Source organism: Phycodurus eques, chromosome 8 (assembly GCF_024500275.1).
Source record: "Phycodurus eques isolate BA_2022a chromosome 8, UOR_Pequ_1.1, whole genome shotgun sequence".
NCBI classification, from domain to species: Eukaryota; Metazoa; Chordata; class Actinopteri; order Syngnathiformes; family Syngnathidae; genus Phycodurus; species Phycodurus eques.
In genome coordinates this window covers 24,402,219-24,426,003 of record NC_084532.1, presented here as the reverse complement: position 1 = coordinate 24,426,003, position 23,785 = coordinate 24,402,219, and positions in this window count along the sequence as shown.

Sequence of the window (23,785 nt, the reverse complement as noted above, 5' to 3'; positions counted from 1 at the left end):
AGAGAAAGAGAGAGAGAGACTGTATGCAAGAGTGTTTATGTGAGGGTCAGAGTAAGCGAGAGTGTGAACAGAGTGTGTCTGTGTGTGTGTGTGTGTGTGTGTGAGAGAGAGTGCAAGTGTGTGTTTGTGTGGTGTGAAAATGTGTGCGCATACGTGTGTGTGTGTGTGTTAAAACTGCAGAATGGTTACTGACTACCGAGGAGTCGCATGACACTCGCACACAGGCATGCGCACGAACACACACACTCCCCTGAACAAACGTGTCACACACACTCATGCATACATACACTTTCTCACAGCTCTCTCATTAAAACATAATCACATAAATTGCCTCACACACACAGTTCATACACGCACACACACACAAACACACATTAACTCTCACAAACAAACATACATTACACACATCCTCTCACCCACTCTCTTGTTTCCTCACATAAACACATACACACACTGTTAGTCTCTCTCTCTCAAACTAACACGCATGACAAAACGGTCTCTCCTTTAGACATTGAAGTCTCACGAGGTTTCAGACTTTGCGCATGATGAAAATGTTAATTGAACAACAAATTGTCCCACTTTTGGGACGTTCCACTGCGTTGGTTTTGTGTTGTTAGACTCCCGCATTGTGTGGGCAAAAATGTTGATTCGTTTTGCTGTCGCAACACCTACTTGATAATCACTTTGCGTGTCTATGAGACCCAAGTGTAGGTCACGTTTCCTGTCCCCAAAGTCTTTAAACACACAGACATGCACTTGGCATGGCAGACACACAAACACTACATCTATCCATTCTGTTTCATATTCTCAAGCCACAGTCACCAGCCTCACCAGAGACGTGCCTTCACAAAGTTATTTGTCAAATGCATCTTTTGTCTGCCTATAAAGTTCTGTGTGTGTGTGTGTGTGGGGAGGGGGGGGGGGGTAGATAGAGATAAACACGAAGGACAGCTATTTCCTGATGGAGGCAAGCGGCAACCTTGCTGCAGGGAAGGCTTCTGCACAAAGGTTCAGCATGAATACACTTTTTACACTATATTGGTCATTTGCACATAAAACTTAAGCAAGCTGTGATGTAGTCAAGTACCATCAGGATGTAAATACTGTCCACTCCCATTATACTGACGCGGTCGTTACCCAATATTATCTTCATGGAATAAAGTTTAAGGGGCTAAAAGAGGTACAATTTGAATTTCTAACAAAATGTTCAAGAAAAATACGCCTAAAAAGTCATCAAGACTCCTGAGGTTGTCAACGAGTCTCAGGAGACTTCAGCTCAGTGAACTGTCTTATGCAACCTTAGCCTCAGAAGATGCTATTTTCCTTATTTTCTAATTTGTATTTTAATACAGAGCTGGGATTCTATTGCAAAAGAATACCATTTCAGTGGACTACCTGTGCATCTCAATTTGTCTTCCTATTGCCAACTCATAGTCAAAAAGTCCAGTGGGTGTGGCCAATTTTGATTGTGCTATGAAATATGCTTTGCAACAAGTGGTTAGAAACCGTAAGAAGGAAGAAGAATCGGAGCCGTCGCAGGTTCTGATCGACGTTGAGAGACAACTAACATTTTATTTAAGTTTATTTAATGAAGCATGAATTATTATGTTTTTGTAGGTTGTACTTTAATATGTAATATATACAATTGGAATGCCATTGGAAGAGAAATTTGAATCAACAAAAAGAAAAAGCACCGAAAGCGGGGTACTCGAATACCAATAATCGGGCCAAATTAGATTTCCCCCCCCCCCCCCCCCCCCCCCCCTTCCGATCCAAGTATGAAAAGGTCTGATTCGCAGATGTCTCTAAAATATTATACTGACCGATTATGCTGTGGTCTGGGGTGTTTTAAGAGTTATTTTTCCTCACGGGGGCTACAATTACACGTTAAAAGGATTCCAAATCTTTATGCGTGTGGGGTCACTCACTTGAAAAATATCGGTACGTATGTACCCCGCTTTAGTAAGAAAGTAGTGTCGCCTACATAAATGGTTGGTGACCCCCCCCCCCCCCCCCCACACCGCCTTATGAAAAAGCGGCACTGTTAGGAGGTTAAAAGGGGAAAAAAAGGAGCGCAAATGAAAGGCTAGAGGGCAGGGCGAGAGTAGCGAGGGGAGACGGAAGCTGCAGAGAGGATGGCGCTTTCATTAGCGAGATTGATTAGATGAATGTTGAAGCTAACGGCCTCTCTGCTCTTTAGCTAAATGCCATCTCTGGGCCTATCAGCGCAGCGGCTTCAACAACAACACATAAATTAGCGCAACAGAGACGGCCAGGAGACCAGGGAGAAGGAAAGAAAAAAAAGTGTAATCATGAGAGAAGCTCTCATCGTAGAGGCCCGAGATCATAAACAACAACAAGCGGCTGATGACCTCATTAAGTGGCCACAATGCAACGCAACTGTATTGTGATATATTCAGTTGGTGTGCCCTGGGTTTCAGATACAGTAATCCCCCACATAATTACAGCCTTGAGATACGAGTGAGCCAACTTACGAGTTTTTCCCCACATACCAGCCGTCGTTTTGACAATCTGCGAGCAAAATTTCAAGATACTAGTGCTGTATATGGTGGTAGTGCACTCAACTCAACTCACTCTACAACCGGCGGCAGTTCGGAAGATATTAAAAAAATAATAATAATTAAATTAAAAAGAGGCTTCTAGGTGTTTATTACCATTCTAAGTTTAAGTTTTTGTCAAACTAAACATAAAACAAAGACAATTGCACATTGTTTATTTAATAACCAAAAAAGTAAAGTCCGTTTCACTTAATGCTAACACACAATAAAACGGGCTAACAAATAGCATCAGTGTTATGACCCTTTAAGCAACGGATATTTGAACACAACAGTGGCGCCACACATGTAGAAAGACATAATATTAACAGTCATATATTCTTTATCCTTTGCAAAAAAAAGACTAATATTACTCCAGTTTAATGAGTCAATTGTATAAGACTTCATGCATGTCTATTTGTGCATGTTACACTGCTCCCTGGTGGTAAAGGCGCGCACAACAGAAGTAGCAGCACAAAGTCCATTGAATGTTTAGTGCTTTTAAATTCTATTTAATTATGTCATAATTGTATGTTTGAGTAGTAGAGTACTATTTTTCATGTAAAAAAAAAAAAAAAAAACAGTTACCATTTAAAAAATTTTTTTTTTTCAAAGGCCGGAATGGATTAATGACATTTCCATTCATTTCAATGGGGAAAGATGATTTGAGATACAAGTGTTTTAACTTATGAGCAGAACAAATTTAACTCATATCTAAAGGCGCCTCTGTATTTGTTTTTTTGTTGGAAACTATCCCCAGCTAGTTGCTGGAAAACACTTATTCGCATTTTTTGTGCTCTTTCTAAGAAAAACGCCCTAAAATGCAACAAGAAGCTTCCGAAGCTAAGTTTAGTCTGAGTTGTTAGTGGAAAGTTTACGGAGCGTCTGTGGTGTATGTAAAAGCCAGTCTTCCGCTGCATTTTTTCAAAACAATATAATCTGTAAGAGATTTATTTTTAAGGCTAATGTTGTAAAATGAGTTTAAAATGAAATTAAACTGTTTGTCATATTTGTTCGATACTGTATTTACAGTTTAAACAATTAACATAGGCAATATTTATTTTTTTTTAAACATGTGGGGGACGTGAAGTCTCAGTCCCAATTACTTTATTAGTGTGTTAGTGAGACACACACATTCATCCCGCAGGCGCCTTTCTAAAATGTTGCCTTTTACATAGAAACTTAACAAGTGTGAAATTAGAAAGGATTCCAAATTATCTTCTCTTTCTCTCTCATACACACACACACACACACTATCTAAGTGTGTGTGGTGGAGAATGGCTCTCAAATGTTCAGGGGGGAGGTGTCCTAATTGAAAAAGCCTCCTCTTTCCAGGATCATGCTCCTGAGGAGATATAGCACAAAGAGGCAATTTTAAAAAATAAATAAATAAATAAGGATTTATCTGAGAATTCACAGACAGGCTGATCTAAATTTACATAAATATTATTTTCTGCAATGTTGACTGCATTGGATACGATTTCCTCATTGGATTTTATTTTTTTTATTTTTTTGCATACTATGAACAAAATAGCTGTTTGTGTGGAGTCAGTCTGCCTCCTTCTTGGGTATTATTCAATAACAAATCCAATTACATCAAACAGCTGATGCTTTTGTTGTTTTTTGGTTTTTTTCCTGCAAAATTGCTGCATTTCAGCAGTCACAAAATGTATCCACCTTTGCTACACAGAACCCAGAAAAAAAAACATGGCATCTCTGCTTTAAATAGCGTACATATTACACAGTTTTTTAAAAGTTCAAAAAAGTTCCCAGGTGTGATAATAACATGGCTGCTAGACTTAGGACAGATATGAGTATTTGCAAGCAACAGTATGGTTTCATGCCTAGAAAGAGTACCACAAATACATTATTTGCCTTGAGGGTGTTGATGGAAAAGTACAGAGAAAGAAGGAGCTACAATGTGTCTTTGTAGATCTAGAGAAAGCCTATGACAGAGTAGCCAGAGAGGAACTGCGTGCGGAAGTCAGGAGTGGCAGAGAAGTATGTTCGAATAGTACAGGACATGTATGAGGGCAGCAGAACAGCGGTGAGCGGTGCTGTAGGTGTGACAGAGGAGTTTAAGGTGGAGGTGGGACTGCATCAGGGATCAGCCCTGAGCCCCTTCCTGTTTGGTGATGGATAGACTGACAGATTAGGTTAGACTCGAATCTCCGTGGACCATGATTTTCGCAGATGACATTGTGATTTGCAGTGAAAGCAGGGAGCAGGTGGAGAAAGAGTTAGAAAGGTGGAGACATGCCCTGGAAAGGGGAGGAATGAAGATTAGCTGAAGTAGGACAGAATATAAGTGCATGAATGAGAGAGATGGAGGGGCAGAGGGAGGCTACAGGGAGAAGGGATAGCAAAAGTGGAGGACTTGAAATACTTGGGGTCAACAGTCCAGAGCAATGATGAGTGTGGTAAGCAAGTGAAGAAACAGGTCCAAGCAGGTTGGAACGGGTGGAGGAAGGTGTCATGTGTGTTGTGTGACAGAGTCGTCTCTGCTAGGATGAAGGGTAAAGTTTAAAAGACAGTGGTGAGGCCAGCCATGATGTACGGATTAGAGACAGTGGCACTGAAGAGAACGGGAAGCAGAGCTGGAGATGGCGGAAATGAAGATGTTGAGGTTCTCTCTAGGAGTGACCAGGTTGGATAGGATTAGAAATGAGCTCAGAGGGACGGCCAAGGTTAGATGTTTTGGTGAAAAATAGAGAGCGGAGATCAATGGTTTGGACATGTCCAGAGGGGAGATCGTGAGTATATTAGTAGAAGGAAGATGGAGATGCCCGGCAAGAGAGATCAAGGAAGACCAAAGAGGAGGTTGATAGATGTAGTGAGGGAAGAAGTGAGGGCAGTTGGTATTAGAGAGGAACAAGCCGAAAGGAAAAGAAGAAGACTCCTATGTCCCCCTTAAAGGGCTTCGTAAAAAGGCCTAGTATGTATTGTGTGTGCCTATAGATGCCAGAAGATGCCAGCAAAGCACCATTTATGTTGAAACGAAACTCCTCAACTCACTTCAACATAATTCCTTGACACCAACAATATAGGTCGGCAAAATAGGAGAAGAAAAAATAAATCAGTGAATCGGTGAATTCACAAATGCCAATACTCCATAGAAATGTCAGTTTCCTACTACTATTGCATCACTTTTTGTACCAAAGCCAACTAAATCTATGCAATAAAAGGCTCAACGGTGAGTGAGCGAGTGCAGGATGCAGCGTCAAAGGCCGCGTTAAATGTTTATTAACAGAAAACACACTAGTGTGGAGAGGAATCGTGGGGGTCACACAACAATAGGTTGAGGTCACGCATGTGTGCATGCCACAATTTGCTTCATTAACAGACCTGTCACACACTGCATGCAAGAGAAGATGTACAGTACAGCAACCACTTGGCAGATTCCTCTCCGCTATCTTAACCCTTTATTGTCTGGAGGGCATGGGGTTCATACTATTAAATCTGTAAAGAGATGCTAATGAGATGCAAATCCCTCCCCGCAGGAGTGGACCACTGGAAGGAGGCTTATAAAAAAAAATTAAAAATTAAAAAAAAAAAAAAAAAAAAGGAGCCTGAGGAGATAAAGATTAATGGCTCTGTGGTGTATTTGTGTGGGTTCTCATGGTGGGGGGAAAAAAGGTGGCGAGCATTGATCGTGACGGTAGAATTTTTTTTTTTTATTTATCTCGGACGCGGGCAGGAAAATAGGACTTTCGGTAGCGCCGCTCAGGCAGAAAAACTGGGCAAAATAAAAACACTCCATCTGTCCGGCGTGCGGCTGCAGATAGGAGGCAGGGCGGCCCAGATAGGAAACGTGAGCGAAAAGCTGCTGATTAGGTGTCAAGGAAAGGCTGACAAGAGCGGACGGGGAGAAACAAATACAAAAACACCTTTTTACAGAAAAATACATTTTAACCTTCCTCGCTGTGGCGTGCGCTGCGACTCGTTTGACTTACAGCAGAAAAAAAAGATACTGCTTCAACTGAGTCTACAGTTTAAATTCAGTATATTACTCATTTGCATATTATCATTGTTACATGACAACCATGTAAATTTGCTTCCTGATGATTTTCAATTTTGATTGGCCATATTGTCTGTGCCCCACACACCTCAAGGACAAATAAATACGTGTTGTGACATGTTTTCTTTAACAAGTATCATCACTGGTTGTCAGAACTGAATCATTTTAAAGGATCCACAAGCATTTAAGTGGTGGCCTAACACTTGGCTGTACACAGTTATGTCCAATAGCTCTTTGTGGTGTGTTTATATAAAATATGTTGTGGTGAAACTGCTCTGCCTCTTGCCCAAGAAAAAGAAGAAAGGAAAAAAAAATAAAAATAAATAAATACATTTTAAAAAGTGAGCCATACAAGGTTGTTATCAGACCGACTGTGTAGCAAAAACCGTCTCGATCTGGCGTCTACTCTGTCCAGAGGGCCATCTTTTTTTAGTCCCGTTTTATGCTCAGCTGTGGCTTACAGATAAAGGCAAAGAGTTGGCACCGGACACAGAATGTAGCCCATCTTTCTCCCTGTAAACCGGGCTCAACATGACAACCCGGCACCCAAGGGCCCGTGTGACGGTGATAGATCTACACTATTTATGTCCGAGACCGGAAGCTCCACTGACCAGTGGAATCCAATAAGATCTAACACTAGAGCTGTATCAGACATTCTGCCTTGAACTGTGATGGATTTATAGTTCAATTCCAAATGAGTGATTGTTTAATTTGCTTTTAGCACCGCGGACCCGTTTAATCTAAAGCAATGTTTTGATGGACCGTAATAAGAAAAATAACTAAGTTTTGGTCACCGTCATTGCAGAAATCCTCTTCACAAAGATAGGATGTAAGAATTGGAAGCAAGGAATTTAGGGGGGGGGGGGGGGGGGGGGGGGGAGTTTAGTGGTCTCAGTTTATTCTGCCTTGATATAATTGAGGCTTTTCTTTTAATGATGGACTCTAGGTCTCCATGTGCCGAAAGCAGTTTTGAAGGCTTCATTGCCTCATTTGTGATAAACCCGTATTTTAAGTTGGACTGCCGCTATTGCCTCTTGAATACAGCTTTTTCTTAGAAGTTGTAGGCTCGTCTTCTGGCATCTTTCTGCCTTTTCCGCTTCCTGAAGAAACTCTCTCAAAGAAATGTTTTGGTTTTTTTTTTACATTTTTGCTAGCTTGTGGGCTTACTTTTTGACTGCCATCACATGATTGAGACAAGCAGAGCAGAGGCACAAGAGGATGCAGGTGATCTTCAAAATAAAACTTATTACAGACTCGGATAAAATATCTTGTGTTCAGTTTCTCTTTGCGGCCTGGAACCAGGGGTTGGGAATCGCTGTTTTAGCGACTGTATGCACTCCACAGACGATGCTAACCGCTGTAGTTTACGACGCAGAGAACGTCAGGCAGAGGTCATATTGTATTCAAAGCGCACAAAACTGCTGCGCTGCATGGCAATGAATGACACGGCGACGTGACACGAGTACACACAGCTGCACAAACACGCATCTGTCCGTATTTATATTCACAGTGTACACTGCTGCCCTTCTGCTGCTGCTGGGGCTGTGACGCAAATAGAAACTGCAGTGATGCAACTTTGGATTCGTGTTCAGTCTTGATTTAATTGAGGCACACCCATTCAAATGTTTTGACTGCAGTGACTAAAGTGAAGCAGCAATTAATAACACAAGAAAGGACAAACGACTTCCATGTTCCATGCAAGGATTGTATGCCTCTTCTCCAATGCGTAGTATTGACTTGGATCTCCTCTGCTATGCTCACATGGCAGTTGATTTTCTGCTTTAAAACAGCGAGAAACTGTGAAAAACACACCGCTTTGAAAGGATAAGGAAACACGCCACCAAAGAACCATGAGGAGAAAGAGGGTCTCTGTCTGGCTGACCAAATGTATCCAGCGGGAAACTGAGGGCAGCAAAAAAAATACAAATAAAAAAACAATCACGGACAGAAAGTGAAGATTGTGGAATATAAAATCGAATATAAAGCGATGTACACATATACCCATCAGGCTGTATTTGACCATTTTTACCCATTACCAGGTCTCTCTAAAAGATTATCCTGAGCAATTATCCTAATTATTACCATGTAATTGAAACAGACAACCATTCACACACACACATACACCTATGGACAATTTAGTCTTCAATGAATCTAACATGGGCTTTGGGAGTACCAATGTGAGAACATGCAAGCCTGAGACATGACAGATTTGAACCCAGAACCTCCTCGCTGTACTAACCACTCATCCAGTCCCCTGCCCAATAACCTGAGACCTGAGGAATATTTTCCGCAGAGCTTCTTGGGTCTCGGCCATGCTTGAGCGCGCCGCGCTCCGGCTTCTGCTGCTCATTACCCACGACAGCGAGAGGTGAGCGCTTCAATCAGGATATTAGGACAGAAGATGAAATGGACAGAGGAGGAGGAAGGAGGAGATGGAGCTCTGCAGACTTTTCCAAGGTTAAAAGAGGGGAGAGGAGGATATTCTCTGGCTTGCCGCCCAGATGTGATGTATCGTCCTGTGACTCTATGTATGTGTGCGTGTGTGCACGTGTGTGTGTGTGTGTGTGTGTGTGTGCGCGCACGCACCCCAACAGACCCCGTCCACCTAACGCCTCTTAACAGTAATAACGTATTCCCTCCCATTAATGTTATGGATCAGAGGGCATATTATCGATCCACCACCTCAGCTATATAGTCCCCTTGCTCCATTTCCCTCACCGATTTCATTCTTCTTCTTTTCCCTCCCTCTCCCAGGGCTCCTGCGGCAGCTCTGTGGCTTTATTTGAAATGTCGGCACGGCGCACGTGTCAGGCAAACTTTCTTTAACCCGGTGTGTGCGGTGCCCTTTAAAACTCTGACACTACAGCTCTGAGATGTAACAGGGTACAAGTTATCTGACAGGGCAAAACGGAAGTCATTGGAGCTTGTGTGTGACAATGACTTATATTGATAATAGAGCCACAACCACAATGCACTGACTGCAGTATCAGGTTAGATTTGGGCCTTCCAATGGGACATTTTATGTCAAATGGAGTTTTAATTGTCTGTACAGAAATAGTTGGGTCTCTCAAGTGCGTTCCCACCCATCAAGTGTGAAATTAAACAACCAAGTAAATCTTTTATCTTCCTATTTCTGAAAATATCTGGAGGGCATCCATTTGGAATTATGGATTATGACATAAAACTGGAGGTAAATTATATCATATCTACACTGAATATCTCCACCCATGACTTGGCAGCTCGGCCACCATTTTCAAGCAGCGGTCGGACTGTGCGGAAGCAGTATTGTGTAAAAGCCAAAAAGTAAGCAGAGCTGCAGTGTTAGGACAGATGTTAGCTAACAGGGTTAGATTCAAATAAGCGGCACATATTGATTATTCCATTACAGTAAATAAAAAGTGTAATTTGGCAGTGGGCAGCATAAAAATAGATGGATGCCTAATTCGGAACGTTGATGAGGAAGTGATGCCTCTACCAGTGAAAATACAAACACGTCGACTTCGCCTTTTACAGGGCTTGCTTTCTCTTCAAACTCTGGGCTGCTACAATTGCTGCTCGCCTAGACGCAACGGCCTAGCTTCGCCCCGGGTCTTCATGGTAATGAAAGCCATACTCTGCATTGGCTTGGCAGTATATGCTACGAGGTGAAAAGTGGCTCATTTGCATAAGAGAACTATAGGGCTGAGGGGAAAAAAATAGAATAACTCGTCACAAAATTTCTGCCTCGAAGCTCCGCCAGGACGAAAAAACTCCGGAACCCGTTTCACACAGACATTTATTGCAGACGGAAAAAGTGTTGGGCTGAAGATAAACTTTGCCAAAAATGACAGAGGGGGGTCTGTAATTAATTTTTAAGACACCGTTAGCCATGTGTAATGTACATTTAACATGATGTACTAGTGAGCTGTTTGTTTTTGTTTTTTTTACCCAAAATGGTAATCGCTAGCGCGCTAATGTATTCTGACGAACATTTGAACTGCTTGAAATTGCGAAAAAAGTATGATTCCCTTTAAGCGATTCTAAGTCGATTCACTTCCAACTTGAAATGACAAATTGTCGATGTCAGCTAAACAGTTTCTTGCAGTTTAACAATAGATGGCCAAGGAAGCTGATCAAGGTCAAGGTTTCTACTATTTCTGTCAGCGCTTTACACAAATAATCATTTTATAATCGATCTCCACCTATCACCGTTAGAAAGAACACTGTTGATTTCTTAAGATTCTATTTGACCCAAGATGCTACAGGGAGTTGTTCTTTTGTTGCCTGGACCAATTTTCAAAGTTATTATTCTTTGTGATAAGCAAGAACCTGAACTTAAACACAAGGGGAAAACTGTCAGATTGATTTGAATTGATACTGGATCAGAGCTGATTTCTGTTCTGTTTTGACTACAATCTGACAACAGATGGCCAAGAAAGGTTTTTATGGGCTGAGTTCAAAGTTCATAGATTATGGAACAGTTTATGTTAGTGCTCTGGAACAGTTATCTTTCAAATGCTTACGAGGAATACGCACATACTGATGATCAGAAACTGAAAAAGCACAAAACAGAAAAACATCCAATTATCGGGCTCTGAAAGATTATAGAGATTATCTTGTGGTGTGGGGTGCATTGAGAGTGATTTTTTCCCCCTCCCCAATCTGCTTGTGAAACCATCAGACCGACAATCGTAAATGTTAAACGTTATGTATTTACGATCCAAAGCTCACCATCAAAACTTGTCAGTTTTTCCATGTCATTTTGGTTCAAGGGCGACGAAAGAACTCACATGATTTACAACCCCAATTCCAATGAAGTTGGGACGTTGTGTTTAACATAAATAAAAACCGAATACAATGATTTGCAAATCATGTTCAACCTATATTTAATTGAATACACTACAAAGACAAGATATTTAATGTTCAAACTGATAAACTTTATTGTTTTTAGCAAATAATCATTAACTTGGAATTTTATGGCTGCAACACGTTCCAACAAAGCTGTGACAGGGTCATGTTTACCACTGTGTTACATCACCTTTTGTTGTAACCACATTCAATAAACATTTGGGAACTGAGGACACTAATTGTTGAAGCTTTGTAGGTGGAATTCTTTCCCATTCTTGCTTGATGTACAGCTTCAGCTACACAACAGTCCGGGGTCTCCGTTGTCGGGTTTAGTAGAGTTTCAAGTTGCACTTACGGATGTAGCCCGAACTGTATTTACTGACATTGGTTTCCTGAAGTGTTCCTGAGCCCATGTGGTGATATCCTTTACACATTGATGTCGGTTTTTGATGCAGTGCCGCCTGAGTGATCGAAGGTCACGGCATTCAATGTTGGTTTTCGGCCTTGCCGTTTACATTCAGTGGTTTCTCCAGATTCTCTGAACCTTTGGATGATATTATGGACAGTAGATGATGAAATCCCTAAATTCCTTGCAATTGTACGTTGAGGAGCATTGTCCTTAAACTGTTCGACTATTTTCTCACGCACTTGTTGACAAAGAGGTGAACCTCGCCCCATCTTAGCTTGTGAATGCAAATTCAGGGAAGCTCCTTTTATACCCAATCATGCCACCCACCTGTTCCCAATTAGCCTGTTCACCTGTGGGATGTTCCAAACAGGTGTTTAATAAGCATTCCTCAATTTTCTCAGTCTTTTTTGCCACCTGTCCCAGCTTTTTTGGAACGTGTTGCAGCCATAAAATTCTAAGTTAATGATTATTTGCTAAAAACAATAAAGTTGATCAGTTTGAACATGAACTATCTTGTCTTTGTAGTGTATTCAATTAAATATAGGTTGAACATCATTTGCAAATCATTGTATTCTGTTTTTATTTATGTTTCACACAACATCCCAACTTCATTGGAATTGGGGTTGTACAATAATGACTAACTCAGACACAAAGCATCATTTCATTACATGTCGGTAGCATCTCAGACACAAACAAACAGACGCTGCAGCGGCTTCAGCAACAGTAAAAAGCAGCACGATCATTCTCCTCACTGTAAGAAGCCTCCGCGACACGGCCAATGGCTTCATCGCGACGAGAGATAGCGACGCTCGTGACACTCAGAAGGAAATGAAAAATGGTGCGTGTGTCTTGTGTCCCGCCGAGTGGCAGGCAGGATAGTGATTGTGTTGACTAAATGTGATTGCCGAGGAGTGACTCTCTGGAGGCAAAACATCAGAGTTATTACACTTGCACTAATATCGCCGGCTGACAATCACCTGCAAAGCATCTCTAAGCATATTGGGACATGTGTGCAGGGGGCCAAATATTACGCACACGCATGCACACACACACACACACGCAGTGATATATTAAAGTTTAATGCAATAAAACTCATACATACACACACTTCAAAACCCAACAATGACCTAAAACCCTAACTTGAAACCCTTACTTTAAGGGACTTTAAGGGCACTATTTGCATATACTGGCCACTCATGCCAGAGTAGCATCTGCTCCATTTGCACACTGATTGAGGAGTATCTGTAACATTTGCACAACCGACATTGTCCCAGATGATCGCACTACTTGTCACTTTAAACCGCATACACTCCTTGAAGTCTCAGCGCCCTTTGCACAACGGTCATTGCACCGGACTATTGCAATATTAGTCGTTCGAACTGCTCTAAGTGCTAGAGGACTCTGCATCTTTTTGCACAATTGTTTTTTGTCAATGTCTTTATGTCCCCAAAGTGTTCTGTAAATTGACTGTTTGTTGTACTAGAGCGGCTCCAACTACCGGAGACAAATTCCTTGTGTGTTTTGGACATACTTGGCAAATAAAGATGATTCTGATTCTGATTCTGAAATCTTAACCCTGACTTAAAATTGTACTTTGAAACCATAACTTGAACACCTAAACCTAACTTCAAGACCTTGCTTTGAAACCCCACTTTAAAACCCTAACTCTGACTTAAACCCCTATTTTTAAACCCTGACCCTAACTTGAAGCCCTACTTTGATACCCTAGACCTGCCTTGAAACCTGATCTTGATTTGAAACCCTACCTTGAAACCCTAACACGGACTCAACACCCTACTTTAAAACCCTAATTCTGATTCGTAACCCTACTCTGAAACCCCAAAGCTGCCCTGAAACCCTACATTGTAACCTTTTGAAACTTTTGAAACTGACTTCAAAACAATTTGAAATCCTAACCCTGACTTAAAAATTGTATTTGAAATGCTAACCTTGAATTTCAAACCCTACTTTGAAACCATAACCCTTGACTTCAAACCCTTTTTCAAAATCAAACCTTGACTTCAAAGCGTACATTGAAAACCTAATAACCCTGATTTGAAAACAATTGGAAACACCTAACCTTGACTTGGAATCCGAATCTGAAACCCTGCCTTAAAACTCTTATCCTGACTTGGAAATCCAAACCCTGACTTGTAACCCTATTTTGAAAGTCTAACCCTGATTTGAAGACATAATTTGACACTAACCCTAAAACTGACTTCAAAAGCATATTTTAAAAAACCACTTTAAAATCCTGATCCGTTCTCACACAACATGTTAAGGGACAGGAAGTGTAACTGCCTGATGCAGTACATGCACACATGCTTACGGAATCTCTCAGTTTCCTCTGGTGACTGCATGGTGAGGATAATCACCCACTTCGTCTGAAGAGGAGAGGAAACGGCTTTAACCAAATTGGGTGATGCCACTTCCTGTCAGAGTTGAGCAGCAATCAGCGACTCCGTGTGGTGAATGACCAAGATCATGACCGAGCATTGTTTTCCCTGAGAGCTCTCAGTAGTTCATAAATAGAGCGTGGACTCCACACATGGGTTGTGGCACTTATGACAACATTATTCAACCTTTAACCAGTAGTGAGAAAATGGTGGTGTGCTAACTAACCATTTTGCTTAAAAGTCTGAGTTCCCTTCAAAGCTACTTGTTGTTTTCCAAAATCTGTAGTTCCCAAGCAAAATTTAAATTTCAAAAAAAGAAAAAGAAAAATTACACTGCCCAGTCCTGCTCAGTATGGCGTTTCCATGGCAAATTGGGGCAGAGGGTTATGTTAACCACATAGCAAAGAAACGACAGGGAGATCAAGGGGGGGAAATCACTCAATGAAATTACTCAAAATGCAGCATAAGGATTATTTACAGAAATCCCACCTGTATGAAATATGCAAATCAACTAGCTTTTTTTTTTTCGCCATCGCAGCACCATGTGTTGGATTGATTTGGGCACCGCCACACTTGCCCTGAGATTCGACATGGGCATTTTTATTCCACAATATAAAAGAATTACCACTACACCCACTTTAAGGCTTGCTGAACTCAGTCCGTTTTCAGGGGACTACTTGTCTGCTCAATCCCCCTCTAATTGACACACCCCTCTAATGCGTGGTGTGTCAATGCGAGAACAGCTTTTATTACCAAAAGGGCATGGAGACAGGGGGTTGAGACAATGCAAGCATCTACGAGTACACTACCAGATTGTGAAGAAGAAAAGCAAGCGCCCGAAAACACAAAAGCATTAATTGCATTTTCAGTGGTGGAAGCAGTACTTTGTCACAAAGCAGCCGAAATATACTTTTAAATGTCCTCAAGAGTGCAAAAATCAATGCAAAACTGGCCTTTAGTCTTTCGTTGGTCCCAGGTTATCTGTGTTAATTGATTCAATTATGTTTACAGAACACTAATTCAGTGCAAAACCAGCAAAATGACTCCTTTTGTATCATGTTTGACCCCTTTTAGCTTTTCCCTAGTGAAATACAACAGGTGTGTCAACAGGATCACTGTTTGTAAGCCTCAAACAACCATTGTCACTTACAAATACGCTACACCACCGTGGCCTAAATATAATACACGCAATCATCGTCATTCCGCTGCAATCCCGAATGATGAGATTGTGCCGAGATGGAGATAAATGCGCCCTCATTATAGCAGGAGAGCGAGAGAGAGAGAGAGAGAGAGAGAGAGAGAGAGAGAGAGAGAGAGAGAAAAGCTCTCATTTTCATTGCCTTTGTACCATTATTTACCACATGCAAGGATCCTTTTAAAGGACACACAATAAATATGTGCATTAATATGGTGGCACACGAAAACATGCAGCACAAAAAAAGAAATATGTGCATTTAAATTGCTCATTCATACACGGACAGCATCTACAAAGCACCATTCATGAGGGCGATGCAGCAGCAGATACATGGAAAAAGATAATGGGATTCTCCAGTCAGGATGTACAGAGCCAAGTCCCGCAGCACCTCCACTAGTCAACGCCACGGCCGTCACGCCGGCGCAGCGTTGTGGGCGCATCCCGTGATTGAAGCAGATTTGAGCAATCAAAGTTATCAAAACGCCGCTTCGTCGGGAGGCAGACAGCGCGAGACCGGCGTAATTGGATTTTCCCCTCTTGGTTTAACAGATGACGCTCGGGCAGCGGTTGGTGGGTGGGGCTGGGGGAGGGGGCGGGGCATTTGGAGTTACGAGCGGCTCGTGCGCGGACACGCCGACCGCCAATGCCGCTATATTGCAGAGGAAGTAGATATCAATGTGTAATATCACAGCTCATATCAACTTGGGGTCAGCACCAATTATAGAAGTCAATATTCATCAATGTAGCAGGCAGTGTACACTGCTCAAAAAAATACAGTGAACACAGTCATTACAATCCAACTCAGAGTCAATCACACATCTGGGATGTCAACCTATCCAGTTCGGAGGCAACAGTGATTGTGAATAAATTTCACCTGCTGTTGTGACAGTAGAATGGACAGACAAAAGGTAAATGAGAGACGATTTGCCTAGACAACCCCTTTCAAGGGGCCTCTTCTAATTTTCGTTTTTGCTTAAGATGTTTCCTTTTCTTCCCAGGCGAGATTACCCGGAAGTACATAGAGGATACGGTGTTCGAATTTAAAAAATGCTTAGGAATGGTGCTTCGATGCAATCTTTAATCCACCTTTAGCACAGGTTACACCTCCTGACCAACCTTTACAGCAGCAATATTTAAAGCAACAATCCACCGACAAAGTTTACAGACTACAAGATGTACGAGTTTCGCGAGTTACAGACTTCCAGTTCCCTGAGAACACCACAATTTTGTTTTACATTTTTGAAAAAGAAAATTAGCAGTATATTGCAAAATATAGTCATTAAAATCATAATTGAAGCGAATGTAAAGATATTCACTGGTTTTATGAAGCCTCTCTCTGTGTCTCTCGTCAGTGGCTATGTTCCAAAAACCTTTGTTTTACATGTCTTTGAATAAGAAAATTTGCACTCAACAGTACAGTATTGTGTACAAACCCACAGTAACAACATTTGCAAACCCCACATGACCTTTCAGTTCTTCTTCACTAATGCTATGCGATAAATCTTCTGCTGTTGTGTAAACCCTCCACATCCCATTCGCGTGAAGGGTTAGCGTCTTCTGCTGAAATACTCGTGACTTCCCTAGCGTAAATGGATATCTTGTCCAAAACTTGCCCAAAAAGGTTCATTGTTATCCCGTGTGGCTATGGCGTTTTCCATTGCGATGTGGTTGTTCCGAATACACAATTCTCTGGTTTTGTGGTTAGTTTGACAGTAAAACTCCAACTGGTAGTGGCAATCAATAGCTTGAAGCCTCATTTTTGAAGAATATTTATTCATTATACCAGCCAAACGTCTGCTTGTTGTGAAGTGAGTGGAGCCACCTACGCTATACAGCACTCGTATCTGAAGTTTGGGCGTGCGAGTCAAAGCAAAAACTCGGCCGATGGACGGCTCGTATCTCGAAAAAACGGTCGTCTCGAGGCACCAATGCATATGTATACAAAGGTATCAAGAATACAGTCCTACAGTGTGTGGTTTAGGAAAAGTTGAGTTGAGTTTAAACATTCTTTTCAACTTTTCATCCCTCCTTGACCCGATATATAAAATGTATATAATATATACAATATACGAGCAGTAAGCCCACATATGGTGATAATTTTTTTCCTCATCAAATGTGGGGTCCCTCATATTTTAAGCAGCAGCTACTGACTGAAACTGTCAAAGAAAGGCGGCAGAAAGCTAGCTAGACACATGGACCAAAGTACGTAAATCCGTCTGTGACAATGAGATGGAGCCCAGTGGGTGGCAAATAGAAGAGGGGGAGACCAAAAAAGACTTGGCAATCAACCTTTGAAGATGTACAGAGAATTGGGTTGAAATGGGACATTGTACAAGAGAGTCCGAGTAAGTCCCATTTAACAGATTGGTTGAAATTGAAAAATCGGTATGGGTATATCCGTCTTATTGTAGCTTTTTGGGCCCCATACCACCTTCATCTGTCTGTAGAGACAACAGTAAAGACATCTCCTAATAGATGGTTGAAGGACAGTCGCAACGCTCACTGCATCCTGTGGACAACTGAGACTGAGAAATGACAACCAGGCAGCCTGCAGGCCATGTAAGGGGAGTTTAGATTTAGATGGACAACATGAAAACCCACTATGAGTTCTTACAGCACCAGTGTGACATTATGTTATGTGCTGCTGTGGAGCACATTCCCACATTCACACGCACACACAGAAGCTTCCAGGGAGCGGCAAGGCAGCGCCCAGCCATGCTGTGATTGATACCAGACTTCGCCCCCACCAGCGTACGACAAGCCATTAAAAGCACAAACACACAAACATGTCCGTCAGCGTCACTGAGATAACACAACACTCATATCACCCCTTCTTTCATATTTACAGTATATTCTCCTCCCCGCATCTCTAGATTGCAGTCACAACAGCAAACTACAGTGAATGCTGAGAGATGCCCTTACCAAGCCAAAACTCTCACAAAGAGATGACAAATTGAATACATCACAGCATATCGTAGCAATCCCCAGATACCCTCCAGTGGCTGTGAGAAGCATCGGGGATAACATCAACGTAAACTGGGGGATGACGCAGTGAGGTTGTCACTTTTCTGTGCACCTTCTGGACTTTTTGTGGGGGGGGGGGGAAGTCAGATATATTGGAAAAAATACGTCTTAAGTCCCAAATGTGAGGGAGTTTGAATCCACTGCTTAGTATTGAGCATTCACAGTAGCATATTTTGTTCTTAAATTGAGCTTGAATCAGAGAAGTGACTGACAAGAATGCTGATCTCTCAGCATTCACTGAAAGTTTATATAAGACATAAAGAACATCCTGATACAATGCACACAATTTCAAGTCAAGTCAAGCCCAAAGTAAGCTGACTACACACATACCTGATGTATGGGAGGGTCAAGCCCAGCTCTTCCTCTCGGCCACCGCCCCGGTGCTCCTCTTCCTCCACTCCTCTTCCTCTGTTTCCCCCTTTTTTTCCTTTTCGTCCAGAAACCAGAGAATCCTCGAGCACGCAGGAAATCCCGAGCCGCTCCGGCAGAAACCTGTAGCGAGTGCAGTTAAAGGCGGCTGCTGGGGTGGCAGACGGCTGCAGGAGGGAGGGTGTTTGGGCGAGACGAGTGTACCGGCACGCAGTCGGGGGTGGTGGTGGGGGATTGGGGCATGCTCACAAGTGGTTAGCTCGACGCTCACCGCTGCAGAGCTCAGCATATCCCAACACCCCTCCCAACCTGCCTCGCACTGTTACAACATTCCACCTTACAGCAGCATCTCCTCCTCCCTAAAGTGTGACTAGATATTGCGCACAAATCTTATTACAATCCTCACAACTATACTGGTTTCAAAGAAGTCAGTCTGTTCAATGGTGTAGCGGTACATGTATTCACGCTCTAGCCAAACGTATGCTACACTGTAAACAAATACAGTGCAGCTCAGCCTCTGGCTAACAGACGTCATGGCAGGACATTGTTTCAAATGGCATCACACTACTGTGAATATCACTGTAGCACTAAAACCAAAAAAAAAAAAAAAAAAGAGTTGAAACCCTACTTTTTAACTCTAACCCTAACTTGAAACCCTCATTTAAAAACATAAACATGCATGGAAACACTAAACCTGACTTGAAAACTAATTTGACCTTTAGTTCCAACACATTAAGTAAGGAACAGGAAGTGTATCTGCTTAGCACTCTAAGCCACATATACTCCATACTCAGTAAAACAAACAGTTAAAACCTCGAACCAGAACTTGAAACTCGACGGAAACCCTAACTTGAAACTAGGGCTGTCACTATAAAATATTTTTTAGAATCAATGATTCTAGTTATTATTCCATCGACTAATCAAATAAAAATGTATTTAGCATTGAAGTTTATTGCAAACCCCCCTCCCCCCACCCCCAATTACTAGTTATTTGGTAGTGTTTTAAATGAATCGGAAAGTAGATATGCTAAGGCTACCTAGTTCTCATGGAAAGATAGGTTAACCAACCAACCAACTAAACTGATTAGATAACGTAATAGCAAAGGTAGATAAGCTAGCTACACAAAGATGGATATGCTAACAAGCAAGTTAAAATGGATGCTGAGCTCTTTGGCTAACACTAGGATTGATAAATGAGCCAACAGGCTAACTAAAACTAGAAAATAAACTTTATAGAAAAGGTACTGTAGCAATTAACTAGGATATAGGCCTATTAAAGGATATAGGCCTATTAAAAAGCCAGCTAGCCAAATAGAAGCAAACTTACCACAAAAAAAGCTAGCTCAGCATGAACTGATATGCTAACAAGCAAGCTAAAATTGTTAGGTAGCTATTTTGGCTAGCTCACTAGGACAAACATGCAGATAAGCCAATAAACAAGATTAAAGGGCAGGATAACTTAATAGAAAATATTGCATTCGCTCACTGGTTAGCCTACAGTGGATATGAAAAGTCTACACACGCCTGTTCAAATACCAGATTGTTCACCAGTGTGAATGTGATTAGCTATTTTTGAACACAGGCTACGTCCACAGTTATAGGAGGGTGTAGATACTTGTGCAACCACATTATCTCAGTTTATTTTTACTTCCCGTCTCAAAATGTTTTGTTTTTTTCTCCAATTAAGTTCTGCATGTTATAGTTCAAATTTCTTATAGCTAGTGGCTTACTTGTTAGCTTATCTAAACATTTTATTTAGCCCTTTGGCTTACCTTTCTAGTTAGCCAAAAGGTTTTCTAACCCATGAATTACTATCTTAGTAGACATTTTGGTTAAGTGGCAAAGTAAAAGATAAAATATTTAAATAAGCTAACCAGTCAGCTATTAGCTAAGTAGCTAGATAATAAATACTAGTAAGCCAATTAGCTAACTTATCAGTCTGTTGGATCTAGCAAGTTAGTTAAAATGTTTAAAAATAACTAGGATATCGAGAAGCCTCAGCCAACAAGCAAATAATAATAATAATAATAAAATCAACAGACAAGTAAACCAGTGAGCAAACAACAAAATAGCCAAGTCAGACATACTAATAACCCAACGAGATGAATACAAAAAAATAATCGACAAGATAACCAGTGAGGTAATAGCTAATCAAGTAGTTTGGCTAACTATCGAGCACTCATAGGGTGCGTTACTTTAGTCATCTCTTTGAGGAAAATTAAGGATGTTTTTTTATTATTCCAGTATTTCCAGACAGTGGTGAGCAGACATTCTGTGTTCCATGGGGCTTCCTAGACGTATCCAACCTCAAGGAGGATCAGATTGAACTGTAAATGCTTGTTAATTACAAATGCTTGTTGAGCGGCCGTGGAGGAGATGAAGGGCGGAGGGGGGAAGAGGAAGGAGGGCGGTGTGAGTGTGGACCAGCATCATTGACTGAGAAAAATGCACTTCTCCCTTTTCTTTCAACACAAGCACCACCTTTGATTAAAACATTTAAAATCAACTCCATTTTGCTTTGACAACCACTGACAAGAACAGATACAACAAATATGGCCCACAATATAATAAAAATACGCCTAAGCTACACTGTTAAAGGAACCACAGAATTATATAAAATATAAAGCCAATTAAAAGCTGCTTTTGATCCAGTTGATCACAACATCCTACTCCACCGCAATACAATACACCTTTGAACTTTCAGGAAATGCTCACAAATGGTTCACTTTATATCTGACTGGTAGAACTGAGCATGTAGCCTTGGGCAAAGTAAAATCTTACACTCACCATGTCACCCGTGGTGTCCATAAGGGTTTGATGCTGAGCCCTCCTACCCTTTCCACCCTTTACATGCTGGAAATTTACTTGTTTTTTTTATTATTTTCACACACAAAAACATCCATAACCAAAGCTATTATTATTCTAATATCACAGGTAAACAAACCGATATTATAGTAAACTGTGAGGTATTCATTGACCAATGTGCTTTTTATTGGAGTAGCAGTCGCCATTCCCTATTTTTAAAAATATTTTGGTTAGCTTATTTAGCTACACGAGCGGGCACAAAATATTGGAAACATCTCAGCATGATGAAGTGCAATACCGGGAGTGCAACTATTGTTAAATGAATACCTCTCTGACTAAATTGAGCATTTTGTATTGGCTCTCATTCGATTGTGCCAATGTGACTAATGATTTGGCAAGTGAATGTATAGTCACAGAAAACCACACTACTAAGCACCTTTGGGTCCAAAAGTAGAAAATGAGAGTTTGCCCTTGACAAAAGCATTAAAGCCAACTATTTAGTGAGCAGTCCTATTATGATGTGACACATTGGCCCAATGATGAATTGATATTTTACAAACTATACACGATGTCCATGTGAATCTCTCAACAATAAGTCCTCCCTATCTTTTAATGTAGTTGCATTAATCTAAACACTGACACATGGTAAATCAATGGCGGCCACATGATGGTAGCACCTGTGCATCTGCATAGTTGAATAGTGTTTGTTCATTCGACACCCCCACAACCGGTTTGATTCCTCCCACCGTGCCTATGATGACATCCTGCTACGCAGAGGCTAATGAAGCCGGTGTGCATCACCAGAGACAAATTTAGAACGTCTCTTGCTGATTTTTTATTTATTTATTTATTTTTTTTAATGATGGATCACAACGTTTGGAGCGTAAACATTAGAATGGGCTAATTAGACTCACTAATGGATGTTATGATTTCAAAACAAATTTCCCCAAAGGAAAAGCAGCTTTTAAAGTACGTAACATCTTAAGGTTGTTAACTGTCATATATACTTCTCATAAAAAGTCACATGGGGGTTTTCGAGTGAAATTAACCTAATATGCACTATGAGCTTCACAGGTAAACTTAATTTGGCCTTCGCTAAACTTTTAAACGCACATGCAACTGTTGAATATTGCACTACTTTTTGTACAATTGTTCTCCAACAATGAGCCGAACGGCAGCATTTACAACAGGTTTTTAATCAATGAATGGACCACTAAACTTCCTGGATCAATTAGAATTGGTATTTACACAGTCCTCTACATCATAGTGTTCACTTTTTGACATCATGAGAACAAGAAAACATCAAGATCAAGAATACCTCAAAAAAACCGATTTATCACACCACGGCTTACTTCTCTTTACTCGATGTGCCTTGCCGCACCGTATCGTCGTCCACCCGGCCTGGCCTCCTCCGCTGCGGCTTCATGACGGGAGCGCGTCTGGCTCGTCACGCACGTTTACCTCAAAGTATCCCCACATGGCTGACAAGGCTCCTACCAAGAAGGTGTACGTCAGTTTAGTGAAGTGGTGTTGATGTAGTATCGGGGAGTACGAGTACAGACGGACAATATCAGAATCAGAATCATCTTTATTCGCCAAGTGTGTCCAAAACACACAAGGAATTTGTCTCCGGTAGTTGGAGCCGCTCTAGTACAACAGACAGTCAATTTACAGAACACTTTGGAGACATAAAGACATTGACAAAAACAATTGTGCAAAAAGATGCAGAGTCCTCTAGCACTTAGAGCAGTTCGAATGACTAATATTGCAATAGTCCGGTGCAACGACCATTGTGCAAAGGGCACCGAGACTGTATATTGGTATCAGTGCAGCCCTAAACAGTAGTGAATTATTTTTTTTTTAAAATAGATCAGCGAAAATAGGTAGGATTTAGTTATTAAAAAAAAAGAAAGAAAAACGTAACAAAACGGCTAATAGGACAGTAGCAATTGGTATTTTACGAATTGCGAAGCAATGACAGTTCAGTGTCTGTATTTCATGTGCAGTTTTTCAAAATAAAATAATCTCTAATCCATTTATGTTTAAATGTGTTTGAAATGATTAAGTGGTTTGGGATCAAAGTTCTGGGTATATTTAGGGTTTAAACTACTGCACAGAGCGGCGCGCGTGTTAGCAGAATACAGATGAATACATTTGGTGCACTCAGCGCAGAAGAAGACGGGGGGG